This window comes from Barbus barbus (assembly GCF_936440315.1).
Source record: "Barbus barbus genome assembly, chromosome: 7".
NCBI lineage: Eukaryota > Metazoa > Chordata > Actinopteri > Cypriniformes > Cyprinidae > Barbus > Barbus barbus.
The window spans coordinates 19,906,410-19,921,684 of NC_136735.1; the positions used below are offsets into that span (position 1 = coordinate 19,906,410).

Consider the following 15,275-nt stretch of genomic DNA (forward strand, 5'->3'; position numbering starts at 1 on the left):
AAGCGCTCCAATCGGATCGCGTATCACGAATCATTTGATTTAGAACGGGACTTCATAGTGCGTTTCACAAATCATTTTATCCCCATCGGGGATAAATATAATTCAGCAGAGGCAGGGATGCATAGACCAGAGGGGGGTGGGGGTGGGGGGATCCCCCTACAAATCGCACCATCGGAGGTAAGAGATTAATGACAACATTTTCATTTTGGGGTGGAGTAACCCTTTAAGAGTTTTTGTCTGGATGTAAGAATGGCCTACCTTTGGTATAGTGTTTTTTCTCTTTCACTCAGTTCAAAATGTCCAAATAGAGGTTAACTTGTGCCTGTAGAAGGAAGGAGAGAGGGAATATAAGCTTGTGTGTGAATCAAATCAGAAATGTGTGCATCGCCTCAGGTTGAAGGAAATGTAAATTCATGTCTGTACAGTACAGGGCGCAGCTCAAACAAATTGCATGGAGAATACAACGCAGGAGAAGAAAGTTCCTATCCAAACACTACTTATTCCACAGAAGGTACAATAAAGAAAAAGAGGGTTATTTTAATTAAAACCAACAGGCATTTTAAACAAAAAAAATACTTTCCCAGACAACAATGACTCATAACCTTTGTAATCCCTTTCAAAGCAAATAACAAAAAGTGTAACAACTCTGTTGTTCTCTTTCCTCTTAATCAATAAAGTCACAACACACAATCTGTTATACGGCCTCAAAACCTTGACGTGCACAGACACACACACACCTCAGCTGATGAGAGACAAAAGTAAAGAGTATGAAAAGGGGTGTCTGTCCCATTGAGCAATGCAGATCACAGCTGCACACTGAGGCACAACTGTGCTGACCGTCTGTCCACATGGCAGCCTGAGACGCTGCATGTGTGGCGCATGACAAAGCCGTGGCTCACCGACTTGTAGACCATGTGGTGTTCTTGCAAAGACTCCCTTATTAGATCTTTCTTTAGACACTGGGGGTGTGACTCATGCGTGTTAGACATACTGAACAACACATTCCACCAACGGTGCTGAAAAACAGTTCCCCGATTAAATACTGGCTTTAAAAAGTTGTTAAAATATTAAGGAAGGTGTGGGAGTGTTGGGCAGTGAGTCATTATAAAAACCCTGGTTCATGTGACTTCAGTTACCAAGGTAACAAAATCGGTAAGAAGCCTTAGTGTAAAATACATGGGAAGGATACGGTTTTATCTCTGCTGATAGTGATGTGAACAATCACAAGTCACAAAATTTATATGCATATTTCGAGCTTCAAAAACAGAACCACTATCTGTTTGAAAAACATGTCCCAGAAAACAGTGACGCACCAAAATGATTTTTTAATGAAACACTGAAACCAGATTTAAAACTTATTTTCAAAAACCACAACCAAAAATCATATTTCAGTAATAAATTTGTTTAATTGAACTCTTATTGCTGTTCAGGTCCAGGGTATTGTGGTCTCGGATGATAAATTAAACAAGTTAAAGTAAAGTTCTTTGATAAGCAGCTGCAATTTCAGCTGATCAAATTGTACTTATCGCTAGTTATTATCATTATTTTTGGTCACACTAAAGTCCATCCATTCCACACTACTTACATTTACAGTAAACAGTGCCCTAACCCCAACACATCAAAACACGTCAAAGAAGCAGAACTAGCATCACCGTTTTAATCCTTACAAAACTATTTTGGCATTTCAGCCCATTATTTTCAGCTGCCAAAATTGTGGTGAATAACTACCAGAAAATCATACCATCCCTAGTGGAAAAAACAACAAAAACTATGCCATAATAAATTTAAAATACATTTATTTAATACTAAGCATACGTCATATACTTCAAATCCATTAACATATTTATTGATGCATCACTTAAGATACACTGACATCAAATTATAATTAAACATTATTTGGAATATTTCTTTACTGCACAATGCACATTTCTTAATATTATGCCTAATGTGTGTTTTAATATTACTATTAATAAGGATTGCATTATCTCTGCATAAAATCAGTCTTCAAATGCAAGATATAAGATATTAAATTGTACCTGAAGAATACTTGCAATAGTTCCACTTTAGTACAGTATATTTTTGGTTGGACTTCAGCGCTGCTTCCAAACAATTAAAGTTCATAAATCACAAAATTAGTTGTTTCAATTTAGCAGACTTTAAATATACCAGTTTAGTATACCAAAAGTACAATTGCATGGTATTTTTTATTAAGCACATAAATATGTAAATGTATTTCTAGTATACTTAGCACAAAATAAAGCACTTCAAATGCAATTTAGCATTTTTTTTTGACTTGGGATATTATTGTAATGTACTTGGTGTTTTACAAATGTAGCTGTAACACACTGTTGCAGAGTATGTGTGCTGTTGTGTGTTTGGATATATGTTTGTGAGAGTAGTTTGCTAGTTTAGAATTGAGACAAAATATCTTTGACCCAAACAAGTGGTAAAAAGCTATGAAATCACCACCCATGTATCAGATGGCCTGGGTTTTCTGCTTGATAGGAAAATGACTTGGTTATCTTGAAATCATGACACGCATCAGTTTTTTTAGTTTATTTTGGTCTAAACAACATTTAGATCATAATGACACTATTGTCTTTTAAAGCTGTCTCCATAGCTGAGTTTGCATAATCAAATCTGATTTCCGGTTCATCTCTGTGACGCTGATTTGACACAAACTGTATTGTATAAAGTGCTATAAAAATAAATGTGACTTGACTATAATGAAAGTGCCACAAAGACCTAGATGAGTTTAGTCATACATGATAATGTCATAATTGGTATTTGTGTGACAGAAGGAGAGAGACAGATGATGACCAGGTGTGTCCATCATCATTTCCTGCCATGGGCACAACCCAACGGAAGACTACGCAGAGACTTCCTGCGTGAACAGGAAATGAGGAGTTGAGGGGGCACAGAACAGAAGCCAAAACAGTGATAAACAGTGAGGAAAACCCCAGTAGAGAGACTTCATCATGAACTGGCTATTGTTGCTGAGTGGACAGACCGAACAGTGTCCATATACAGTACACAGACAGACAGTCAACTACACAGCATTAAGTTGAAGCTTGAAACTGAGACTGTGTCCCATGCTGACTGGCACAGTCAAATTACAAGCTCAAACTAACCCAAAATTGCATTGCTTTCTTCCCGTTCCAGGCAAACAGACCCCGATGCACAAGGTCTCAATTAAAGATGAAAAGAATGTGTTGGTCAAAGTTAATGCATTAGCACAGTAAAGTTCTTGTTTCACAGATTTCTTGATCGTGCATCAAAGCACATCACAAACTATAAGTAAATATAAGTAAAAACTGACTACTTATATATAGGCTATGTCACAGATGTTTTCACTGCTAGTCTGCTGCTGCTGTCATCCAATGGTCATTAAATGTTTGTATTAAATGTGTTGCTCATAAATAATTTTATTCATTTTAAATGACTCTTTTATATGACTTGGATGTAACAAGTTCTCTCAAAGTGATTCATTCATTGTTTTTGTGACCACGCATATGCAACATCCTTTCATTCATGAACTGTTTTTTGGGGTTTTCTGTACAGAGCCTGTGCAGCTGTTATTTGACACAAGAATGAAAAACTCAGACAAGAAGACAGTTGAGGTGTGAATTAATTATCAATGGGTTCTCCTCATTTTTCTTTGGCTGGTATTATAATGATTTTCTGATTCAGAATATGATCAAAGTTTGCCTAAAAAGACATGTTGGGGAAATTTGGCCATTCAAAATGTAATATTTTAATTCAACTCTGCTCAAATGAACAAAATGACTTGATTAAATATTTGTTCATTTGATTGAAAGAGATTGAAAGATTTAAGTCAGGAAAATGATCCGATCCTCCCATCACAAGTATTAGCTGCGATTTTATACTTGATCTTGTGAATGAAATGGTTATACAATGGAAAAATGGTGTAGGATTTACTTAAAAACAAGTGTCACTCAGAAATGGCTAGCAAATGTCACAAACAATTACAAAGAAATGGCAAGTAACGCATTAAATAAAACATGAAATTTGGAAGCAGAAAGCCTGAAATTGCACTTATAAAATAAACTCCAGTAATCTTTGCTTTATTTCCAATTTCGAAAAATATTTTTTTTTTACATAGTAAATAAAGTAAACAAGATAATGCTAAACTTATTTAAATTTAACATACATTACAAGTTTAAAAACCAAAGCAATGCAAGAAAGGGAGCTGAATGCTGACAGTTTGTCGGGGTCCCATCAGCAGACCTCAACAGAAAGAGGGGAAATGGTCAGAAACTAGCACTAATACTGCATAATGGATTTTTGAGAGCTAAGAGTAAAAGAGTGAACATCTCTCTTATTCTAATGTTCTCCAGGGATGTCCTAATGCTAGCTTATTGATTAACTAGCCTCAACTAAACCACACACACACAGCAGAATAGATGACATGAATCAGCAGAAATGCCTGAAATGAAGAAAGCAAGACACAGTAGAGCATATATATTTCATGAGTATAAATATGTGAGAACATTCCTATTATGGGCGCTATCAGGATTAGTGCACAAAAAATAAAATAAAAAAATAAACAGTACTTTAAATATTTAACAATAGAAGTTGTGTGAACCATCTGGTTTTAAGGGGACAAATAAATACAAATGATCAAAGTTACATGAAACAGCAAAATATATTAGCATTGACTGGATGGCACTTATGCTGACAGAAATATCTTGGATACAATAGTTAAGTGTGGATCCAAATAATCTTCCGTCCGTCCTTTAATGGGCCACCACTGATCTGATATATCACAGAGATATTTATAACAAGACCAAAGGATGAGTATCTGTGAAAGCTGTGGAGCAGGCTCGCTTTCTCTAATGGATATTATATAAATATATGGCCTCTTTTAGGTTTGCACCATGATCTGGATTTAATCAGCTCTCTATAAATTCTCAATATTCTGTCAAAGACACATAGATAAACTCTATAGCCACAAACAGATCCTCTATGCTGTAGAAAGTACACACTGTGAGAATGTACATTCAGCATATGTAATATTCCCACAGTGAGGGGGGTTTGATGAGGCTCTATTCCAGCTACGCCAAAACTAAAGTTCTGAAATCTTCCATACGATGACCATACAGTTTTATGAACCTGTCAGAAAAGACTTGCTTGCTATAATTCTCCTGGAGTCTTTCCAGATTTTGATTCTGGCTGCTGCTACACTCGTTGGACTGATATGCGCACAACTTTGAGGAAAACCAGCCGGAAAAATGTGTGAGCCAAAGCTAAACTAAGAGTGCAGACAGAGTGTAAAGTAAGGATTGGTCACATCCAACTACCGACTAGCCCAGGGGTGCCCAAACTCGGTCCTGGAGGGCCGGTGTCCTGCAGAGTTTAGCTCCAACTTGCCTCAACACACCTGTCGGGAAGTTTCTAGCATGCCTAGTAAGAGCTTGATTAGCTGCTTCAGGTGTGTTTAAGCTGAAGCTAAACTCTGCAGGACACTGACCCTCCAGGACCGAGTTCGCGCACCCCTGGACTAGCCTATAAGTGAAGATGACATCTTTATTAAAATGATTGCTTACAAAAAATTCATTATTTTGACTTTTATTTGTGGAGGCACTTAGGTGCTAGAAAGTTTGAGGGAGAAACATTCATTCGGTTTCATTACATTGCTGTGTGTCTGTATTTGTTCACATGAACGTCTTATATAAACACTCCCAAGAAATGTGTTCAACTAGGTTCAGATGAACCCAAAATCAGCCTGATTATGGCTTTCACAAAAGAATAATTCCGTTTGTAAAAAAAGAAATACATGGCTTTTGCAAAAGGACAATTTACCTAAAAATGAAATTCTGTCATTAATTACTCACCCTCATGTCATCGCAAACCTTTTCGAAACACAGAAAAATATATTTTAATGAAACTTGAGAGATTTCTGTCCCCTTTTTTCAATATACAAAAAGTTTATGAAGACATTGTAAAGGTAATCCATAATGACCAAGCGGTTTAATCCAAGTCTTCTGAAGGGACATGATCAAAGTGATATGATCAAAAGAACAGACCTCAAGATTCAAACTTTTGTACTGAAGATGACTGGAAATCTTTTGGGTTTAGAACGACATGAGGGTGAGTAAATGATGACAAAATTTTTCATTTTTGAACTATCCCTTTAACCACAAGTCACATACTCTTTTAACAGTAAAGCAGGATTTCTGGGCCGACAGCTGACATAGAGTGTTGCAATTTCTCCTATAAATATTCCTTCTGTAATACGCACATTCATTTATTTTTTGTCTAACACCATGTCAGCAACAGCACTATCTTAAATGGTAAGTACAAAGTTAATAAAATAAATTCAACAAAAAACTACATATAAGACATTTAAGATTAATACAAAACATTTTTAAATATGTCAGTTAAATCTCGAAGTAAAAACATTGTCTATTTACCTTCGAAAATGTGCCGTCGAGTACATTTTTTTTCTTTTGTTATTAATCCTGTTTAATGTACTTTGTAAAGCCCTCACTAACTGTTTGTTTTTACATCCTTTAAGGGAGTTAAAGCCTTTATTAACAAGGTCAGACCCTCCCAAAAATTCAAACTCTGTCATTCATACTCAAATCTGAACCTCTCGGATAGAGCCTGTTTCCTAAACACATGCTATGTCAAGTCCTACCCCAAAAATCAACAGTAAATCAATGGAAACCACAAATGGCAATATACCTAGGCTTGGACTAAAGGTGTATTTAGCTTCGGTCTAGACTAGATCTACTCTTTATCTGGGAAAACTATTTTATCTGAGGAAAACCATGAAACCAACAAGATTAGATGACTGGTGGCTCTTCAACCTCCATTACAGGGACACACAAGCCTAGCCAGAAAAGTCAGCAAACAATAAAAGGACCTTCAACTATCAGTGCTCATGTTCTGCAAGTTCAAACATTCTCATTGACCCTGGAGTGTTTATGCACATGGCTGCAAGATCAAGCTTCACCCCCCTTCTCATGCTTCACTATTCCACAGAAAGGTAAAATGTATAATGTATAAAATAAATACCACATTTTTAGAAGAAAGTTTGAAAAGTGATTTAATATTTTTAATCCATCATCCGGTTAGGTTTCTTGCAGTCCCAGTCCCACAGTCTCACTAAGACTAAGAAAAAAATAGACTGTCCTAGAAACTTCCATCTGAAGGTGTGTGAAGATATTAATATCAGGAGGTAAAAAAAAACGGCATGTTCTTATTTTGCTGAAACAAGCATTTGTAGAACAAGCGTACATTATAGCTAACATATGAAAATCAGTTGTTTAAGACTGTTAAAGTCTTTAAAAACTGATAAAGTTGTTAAAGTTACTGGTAGACTGCTGGTAGCATGGGAAAAAGAGTGTTTCACTGTCTAAAATAACTTCTTCAAAATCATATAAAGCAATATGATCAGCCTGTACAACCTGATACAGCTAAATTCATTTCATATCTTCATTTGAAACATTTTGTTTTCATTGAACCTAAAATTTCCCAACATACAGATTCACTGCTTTCAGATGGCAACAGTAGTTCCAAAAGCATATGATGCAAACAAACTGGAATTTGCAGTGGAAGATTAAGCAACAATATTGCAATCATAAACAATTAAGCAACAAATAAATAATTCCATGAGGGCTGACATTTCACACAGCGGTGACCGGATATGCTCTGAACCATCTCATTCTTTTCATTCATTCACTCTCAGAGCAGAGGCATGACCTTACGGCTTTTTAATAAATGAGATCATCCTGATGCTGGATTTGATGCATTCTTCTTTCCCCTCGTCTTATGCTCTATTAATTTATTTAATTGTGTAATTTAATTACATCTTGTTTTAGTTCAGTATATTTTTCTGGGCAACCCTCTCTTTTCTAATGTAAATGCACTGAATGAGAAAACTTTGTTTTGAGGGAAGGGAAGAACACTCAGTGATATCTTTTCCAGCTGGATTGAAGTAGGGCTGTCGTCATGGTGAGATCACTAATGTCACAAGAGGTCGAACATCATTGGGACACACATGGAAGGGAAGAATAAAGTTCAGAATCTGGGAAATGAGCCACTTCATTTGTTCTTGCCAGACTAGCAAGTTTTAGTAAAGAATTTCCCAATGTGTTGCAAACACTCTATGACCAATTGTTCTCTAGATGTTTCTCCAGAATAGCTGAAATAAGAAAAAGCCATCTTTAACAACTTTCCCCATCCATTTAGACATCTGCACAATTCCATCCAAACTAAGTTTAGATGCCTTAGTTGTATAAAGTTACCAATGATCTAGAAGTATCTCACCAAACCTTTCCCCATATCATGTGAGAGGCAGCATGACAACAACAGTTCTTTTAGAAAATCGCTGGAATGTGATGAGGTCAGAGCAGAGGCGTCAGTACCTTTGTCAATATTTGGTTCAGAATGACCATCAGTGTGTGGCTACATCACATTAATGTTTGAATCATCACAAAGACTCCAGGAGTGTTTCAATGAGTTAGTGAGATTACATGCACATAATAGAAGGGGTTTTGCATAGTCAAACTACAGCCTTCATCTGTCTGTCTAAATATACATGACACAATGCATCATTGAATATTTGAAGGATTAAATACAATGCACCTTTGTTACTTATGTCCTTTAGTGTAAGTGTACAGCACTGAGTATGATTGTTGTCTGATTAACATGTATAGATGCTGGACAAAACCCAAGAACAATCCCATTATGTAGGGCTGTTATTGTATGAGTTTGACTCAAAATCTAACTTTTAAAACGCATGTAAATTCACCTGTCATGTCACTTTTTGTTTCAGCTTCAGTCATTTGTTTAAACTATGTATTTTGGACTGATTTCCATTTAATGATACACTAAATTTATAAAAAAATAAAAATTCTGTCATAATTTTCTCATATGGTGTTCCAAACTTGTATGCCTTTCTTTCTTCTGTGAAACATAAGAGAAGATATTTTTTTGGAATGTTGGAAACTAAACAGTATTGGTGAGCATCGACTTACACGGTAAAACACTATGAGACATTTCTCAAAAAAAAAAAAATCTTCAATTCACTTCCAAAGAAGAAAGTAAGTCATGCAGGTTTGGATTTACATGAGAGTGAATAAATGACGACAACATTTTCATTTTTTGGGGAACTATGCCTTTAATGAGGATGAATTTAATGTGTAGCTTAATCTGCTCTGCATAAATGTAATACATAAAGCCTGACTGAATAGAATTTCTTCACAATTACACTGTTAAATAAGCCTACTGTTCTCCTGAAGCAATTTATTTTATAAGTGGATAGTAAATGCAGTTTAAGCACAGTGAATTAGTTTAAAAATAACAGACATACACAACTCACAGTTTCCTTTAAAACACTCTCCCCCCAATGTCCAAAGCAACAGCTTTCCGAAACATGCTAAAGAAAATAATATGCTTTTATTTATTAAAATCTGTTTTCTGTGCACTCCTTGCTCAACTTGTCTCAACTGTTTCTTAATCAGTTCTGTCTGGGAGTTAACTTTGGGCAAATTACTTAAGGGAAATTAGAGACAGCCAATTTTGAAGAGTCTGGCTCTGAAAGCCCTAAAAGCGAAGGACCAAGCATACCTGATGATTGGTGCCAAGCATTTATACCAGCAGGGCATTCGCTGGCCTCCAGGTGCTCTATTGCGGCTCCTTGTAGCTGCTGAGGACCTATCTGGTTTCACTTTCCCTGGTGACTGTTTCACGGAGAGTTACAGTTCTCTTTGAAGGTCTGAGGGGGAGCCTTGGTAAAATAACACCAACTAACATCTGAGTCTTTTGTGTGGCCCCAGCTCTTGAACAAAAAAGCACTGATTTTGGATCCAACTCAAAGTCTCATTTTAAAAAAAATATATTTTTTAAAGAGACTGAATCAAAACTTAACTGGCAAAAGTCTAATAAAATGTATTTTAAAAAAATGTAGCGACTAGAGCAGGGTTCCTCAAATCTTGCCCTGGAGGTCCAATCTGCTGCAGAGTTTAGCTCCAACCCTGATCAAACTCACCTACCTGTGATTTTCTAATGATCTTGAAGACTCTGATTAGCATGCTCGGGTGTGTATGATTAGGGTTAGAGCTAAACTCTGCAGCAATGGTCCAGATTTGAATATCCCTGGACTAGAGGATGGAGATGATGTACTGTATATAAAACTGCCCCATGCAAAACTGGTTTATCTCCTGCAAATTTGGCATTAACTGTAAAAGCATGTTTAGCACTGTTCACACACACAGATGACTTAGCTATTTGTCTCGCTGTGATGCATTAGCGACAGCTGTTTTTCTCATCCAAACTGCTTTGTCCACACTCATGCCTAGTGGACCATAGATTCCCTTCTCTGCATGGCAGTGCACAAGGGAACTGAGAAAAATGGGGAAACATGGACCAAATACTTATTTTCTTAAGGTCAGCAAATTACAGACTACATCCCACCTTCTACCCATTAGCTATCAAGGATGTAGACAACATCCTCAGACAGTGAACAGCTAGAACAGACTAAAAAAGGACACGGCTGAAGGGCACAGACTGAAAAGGAAAGAGGGAAAAGTGACAAGGACTTATTGAGAAACGTCCTATGATTCAATCTCTCACTAAATGGACTTTTAAGCACTTGAAAAGCATGGACATCCCTCAGTGGATCTTGTCAAATATACTTAAGCTGCAGTCACTCATTTAGTCCTACCAGGGAAAACAACAAATTAGATTTGCTTCACTCACCAATGCAGTTACAGCCTACACTGTTTTTTTTTTTTTTTTTGACACAGTTATGTACAAATAGTCTGGTTCAAATTATTGGTTACATGTTTGTGCATAAATGATTGGCGTAAAAGTAAAACTTAGCGTTTTTCATTCTGATTACACATGTTCTGTATGAGGTTAATAAGTTATTTACAACTATAAAACTGAGGTGTGTCCATGAACAATAACACCTCAAAAGTAGCACTCGTAAGCCCCAATAAATTACAAGTCTTGATGTCATTTCCCTGTTCTCATGAACCAGGCTTGTAAGGGACAATCCCTGTTTAACCTATCCTGTGTGTCGGGAGTAACAATATTATTCTTCTGAGAATAAACACCAATTACATTTACACCCACTTTAACAGTAACATGGGCGCAACATAGTCACGATTCAATGACCATTCATGGATATGGATGCAGAATTACATTAAAAACGATATTAAAAATACTTAGAAAAGGACATGTGACAAAAACATTTGGGACCTGAGAGACTGTAGCAGGACAATGAACACAGTCTGGACACGATGGCCTAGAGCGCACGCGACATGCAAATAAAAGACGCTTAAACACGCCGGAAATTTTACATAGCCTGCATTTCTCCCCTCAATGCCTTAATAAACTGCTTTCATTCATTTATCAACCCTACAGCGTAGTCGAATCGAGATGTATGATTTAAAATCCAGAACTACATGCTAGCCTACGGGCTCGATAGGGTGGAGACCAGCAAGCTGACAACATCGTCTCAAGTGATATTCATTTTTAAGCGCACAGATGGACGCATAATTAGGGTGCGTGAAAATAAAACAACTCCCTTCACCAACAAGGGGTGAAGGGGGCATGACATTTTTGGGCGTTATGAACACACCCAGGATCAAGCCGACATACAGCGTTGAATGAAAACACGCGACGGACTTTTTATTTCTCTGTTAAAGTGTTGTTGGTAGGTGGCTAAATGTTACATGATGAAATGCTCGAAATGTCACATTGATCACTAGACCATGCGCTATAGCCACAGTACGTATAGGCTACTCGGCCACACACCCAGAAGAGCCAGAGGCTTTTTTTGACTCAACTGGAGATCAAACCAAACGTGGATAATCACACGAGCTTATTAATGTTCTACAAACTAATCACCACCTGGTCACCCAAATTCATTGACTGATGATGCAGAGCTTTTGTGCACGTGGGAACTGTCCCATTGTCAAATGACTAAGATGAATTCGACCCCTTTCTTTAACACGCTCCATGTCTTTTTGTCCAGGCAATTTTCTCATAAGGACACACAATAACAGCAGACAGTATAACTAAACCAGTTTGTTTAGCCAGTTTAGGATCTTCCAGCCCTTTCCTAATGTAAACCCACTTTTATAACAGAGCGCCGCACAAGTTAAAGCCTATGTATGAGAATCGGACATAAGAAAGATGAGATGGTAGCCACTTACCCAGCGGCGAAGAGCTCTGCAATTCTTTTATGTAATGAAAACAGCCGATAATTATTTAGAAGAATATTAAAGGTAAATATCCCACGTCCCTGGTGCTGAGCAGCGCGGTATATATACTAAAAAGGCAAATTATTAATTTGCCCTATTCAATCCTTCTAGTCTTCTACTGACACATTTCGGTTTCCTCTCCCATTCTCTCTCCCGGAGAACGGAGATTGCTGCGCGTTCCTCGCGTCCCGTTTCCTGTCCTGCCCAGATTCAGCTCTTGACCAATCAGCCGATCACTAGGAGGTGCGTGGATCCCCCCTCTCTCCACACGAGAACAACAGCAGACCGCTACTGGTGCATGAGGACAACAGGCAGCACATGTGCGTGTATTATGGCACTGAACTATAGGCAGCTAGAATAATAAAAGTACAGTATCTACACGATCAGTTTTACTCTTTGAAGGTATTGATTTGTTAGACAAGAAATATAACAATAGGCATGCGCGCCAAATTTCTAAATTTTAAAGGAAAATTTCGCCAAATGGAAAGTTCTAAGGTCTTTGGTTGATGATATTCTGTAGATTGGAAAAGAGCCTGGCTTTTAGCTGGGAAATACTGTATTTTCAATAAGACAAAGAAAATATATTCAGCATGTATAGGCTATATTTCTTTCTAAATAATACGTTTACATATTAGTAAAATAATATATATAAGAAATAAGTTTATATTTATTTCTAAATATTTGGACATTAGCATCTTATGCTCTTTTTGCACAATTGTTTTGATTGCCCTATATTCAAGCAATTTTGATCTGAGGTTCTAATATTTGGATTTTGCGAATGTTCTACACTTATTTAGTTTAAATATATTCTTTTTATTATAATAATACCAAAAATAAACCCTGGAACATGCTATTATTGTTATTATTATTGTCATTTTTACTTCATGGTAAATTTTACATTCACAAACAAAATAATTGCAAATAGTTTCCCCTCTAAAATTCAATTAAACGCACTTGTGAAACCTCTTTACCTTATTAAGATATTATATAGAAGAATTTAAAGAAATTCCATGCATTTAGATGCTTTCCTTGTGTATGATTGTTTGAATTGATTGTTGAATGTCTCTGTAGCGTCATTCGTGATCTGTGTTAATTGTTTGTTTTATAACGTTTAGATTTTGTTGGCCTTATCTCATTGTAGAGTAGATTTTTTTCTTAGTCACATCATGTGGTAAAGATAGGTTACAAACTCCAAAGTGAAATGTAAAAAACTGTAATAAAACGAGCATTTCGTAAGTTCGTTAGTTAGATCTAGTTAGTCTGTTTGTTTGAAGAACAAAGCAACACATTTTTTAAGAAAGCGTAGTAACGTTCTCCCCCCAGCGGACAAAACCATAAATGCAACACTGCTTTGTTATAAAAGGTTGCACGCTTTTCCTCCGGTGTATCCTTTGGCGCTTATAAAATATTGTAGTTTTGTTTGTTTGTTGTTGTTGTTCATTGAATAGTTCATTGGACCATAGGCAAAATCAAATAAATAAATAAATAGGCCTAAAAAAAGTTCACATAAGAATAAAATGTTAATATAATAAGTAAAATATAAAATAAAAAAAGCAATAATAATAAAAATTATTTCAAAATGATCATTAAGTGATTTTCCTTAGTTAATTAGATAATAAATTAGGTAATATATTAGAGTGTGTGGATAATTATGCACGTTGATATTCTGATCATATTTCCAAACCACGTCAATCTTAATAACTATTAATAATTTGGAATTTAATCCTTTACCTGTATGAGATATATGATTGTCCATAAAGGCGCGAAATGAAAAACTCCTTATATTCAAGTGTGCATAGTTATTAAATAAGGTTTTCTTTTACAGATAAAATGAGCCAAAAAAGAGATTTAATTCAGACTCAAAAATCATTAAATGCCCATGGGAAATTCAAAACTAATGCAATACAGAAATTGCAAAGTTAAGGCATGACCATTAGACAGCAAAATGCTCACTGGGTCAGTAGGGGGAAAAAAAAAGCTGTTGAAGAAGAAAATACACATGCAAAAGAAGAATTAAGGTGAAGAATTAGGTGTAAAACCATCAGAAACCCTTTAGTCTCCAGTGCCACCATTTCCCAGAACTGCAACCTTCTCTGGAGTCTCCAGAAGTAAGGTGTCAGGTTCCCAGAGACTTAGGTTAGGTAAAGAATCCTAAAATATGACCTTCATTTAATAAGAATCACATGCTGGAGTGTAGGAAAATACACAAAGACTGTACCACTGTTTGAAGAATATATGTATGTATACACACACACACACAAACTTTCATGAATGGGAGGCTCTGTAAATGTTATGACGTTTTGTGGTTCACGCAGGAAGTATGTTTAAGGGGGTGATAGTGCATGTAGGGGTCTGAAACCAGTTCCAATTTTAGGTCCAAATATAAAGACAACCACAAAACCTCATTATTTGCATGCATTCTCATCTCATTAATAAAATAAGAAGAAACTCAATTAATCAGAATCATTCTTTCCATCAAGGAAAAAGCAGAATGAACAGAGATCATCGTCAGCAACGGGGGTTGGGGATCAATTCTGTGAATCGGTTGCCATAGAGATCACAAAGTGCACTGGTTCTGACGTGCTTTCAGTTTTAGATTATAAACAGGAAACAAGAAGACTTACTAAAAATCAGCTTAAAGGCATTTTCCTGTCCGTCACATGTTTTAGAGAGATTCAGTGACTGCCAGAAAATGCCTTTAATGCACTTTATTATTAAACAAATGCATGTAGGTCTTTTCCGATCAAGGGTTTCTGTCATTTTAACATTGAAAAGTTCTCTTTCTTTTTCATCCTCCCTATCTCTCTTTCATTTTCTGCATCTGTTACTCTCAAGTACAAGCCCACTTTAACCCTAAATAACCCCCCTCTCGACAACTCTTCAAACAGACTATTTACTAGGAAACCCCCCACAGGGGTCTCCTTTACCTGCCCTCAATGAGGAAACACCTCACCTCAACAGCTTCATAGCTTCTGTATGAAGCCAATAGAACGGTAACCGATGCACTATATGAAACCTAAACATGCAAATAACATC

The 15,275-nt window shown here is 36.5% G+C and overlaps 1 protein-coding gene across 8 annotated transcripts in view; it reads right to left on the reverse strand.

Annotated features, from left to right (window-relative positions):
• The window catches only part of raph1b (Ras association (RalGDS/AF-6) and pleckstrin homology domains 1b), a 50,703-nt gene extending 38,313 nt beyond the window's left edge, over nt 1–12,390 (reverse strand). For 6 of the 8 annotated variants that reach the window (XM_079421264.1, XM_079421270.1, XM_079421269.1 and 3 more), the window contains exons 1-2: nt 12,192–12,390; nt 259–322 (exon numbers count right to left, since the gene is read on the reverse strand). The gene's annotated coding sequence lies outside the window, so the exon portion shown is untranslated. The remainder of the gene's footprint in view (nt 1–258; nt 323–12,191) is intronic. The other 2 variants (XM_079421266.1, XM_079421265.1) reach the window with 1 other exon arrangement.
• Nucleotides 12,391–15,275: the final 2,885 nt, after the last annotated feature.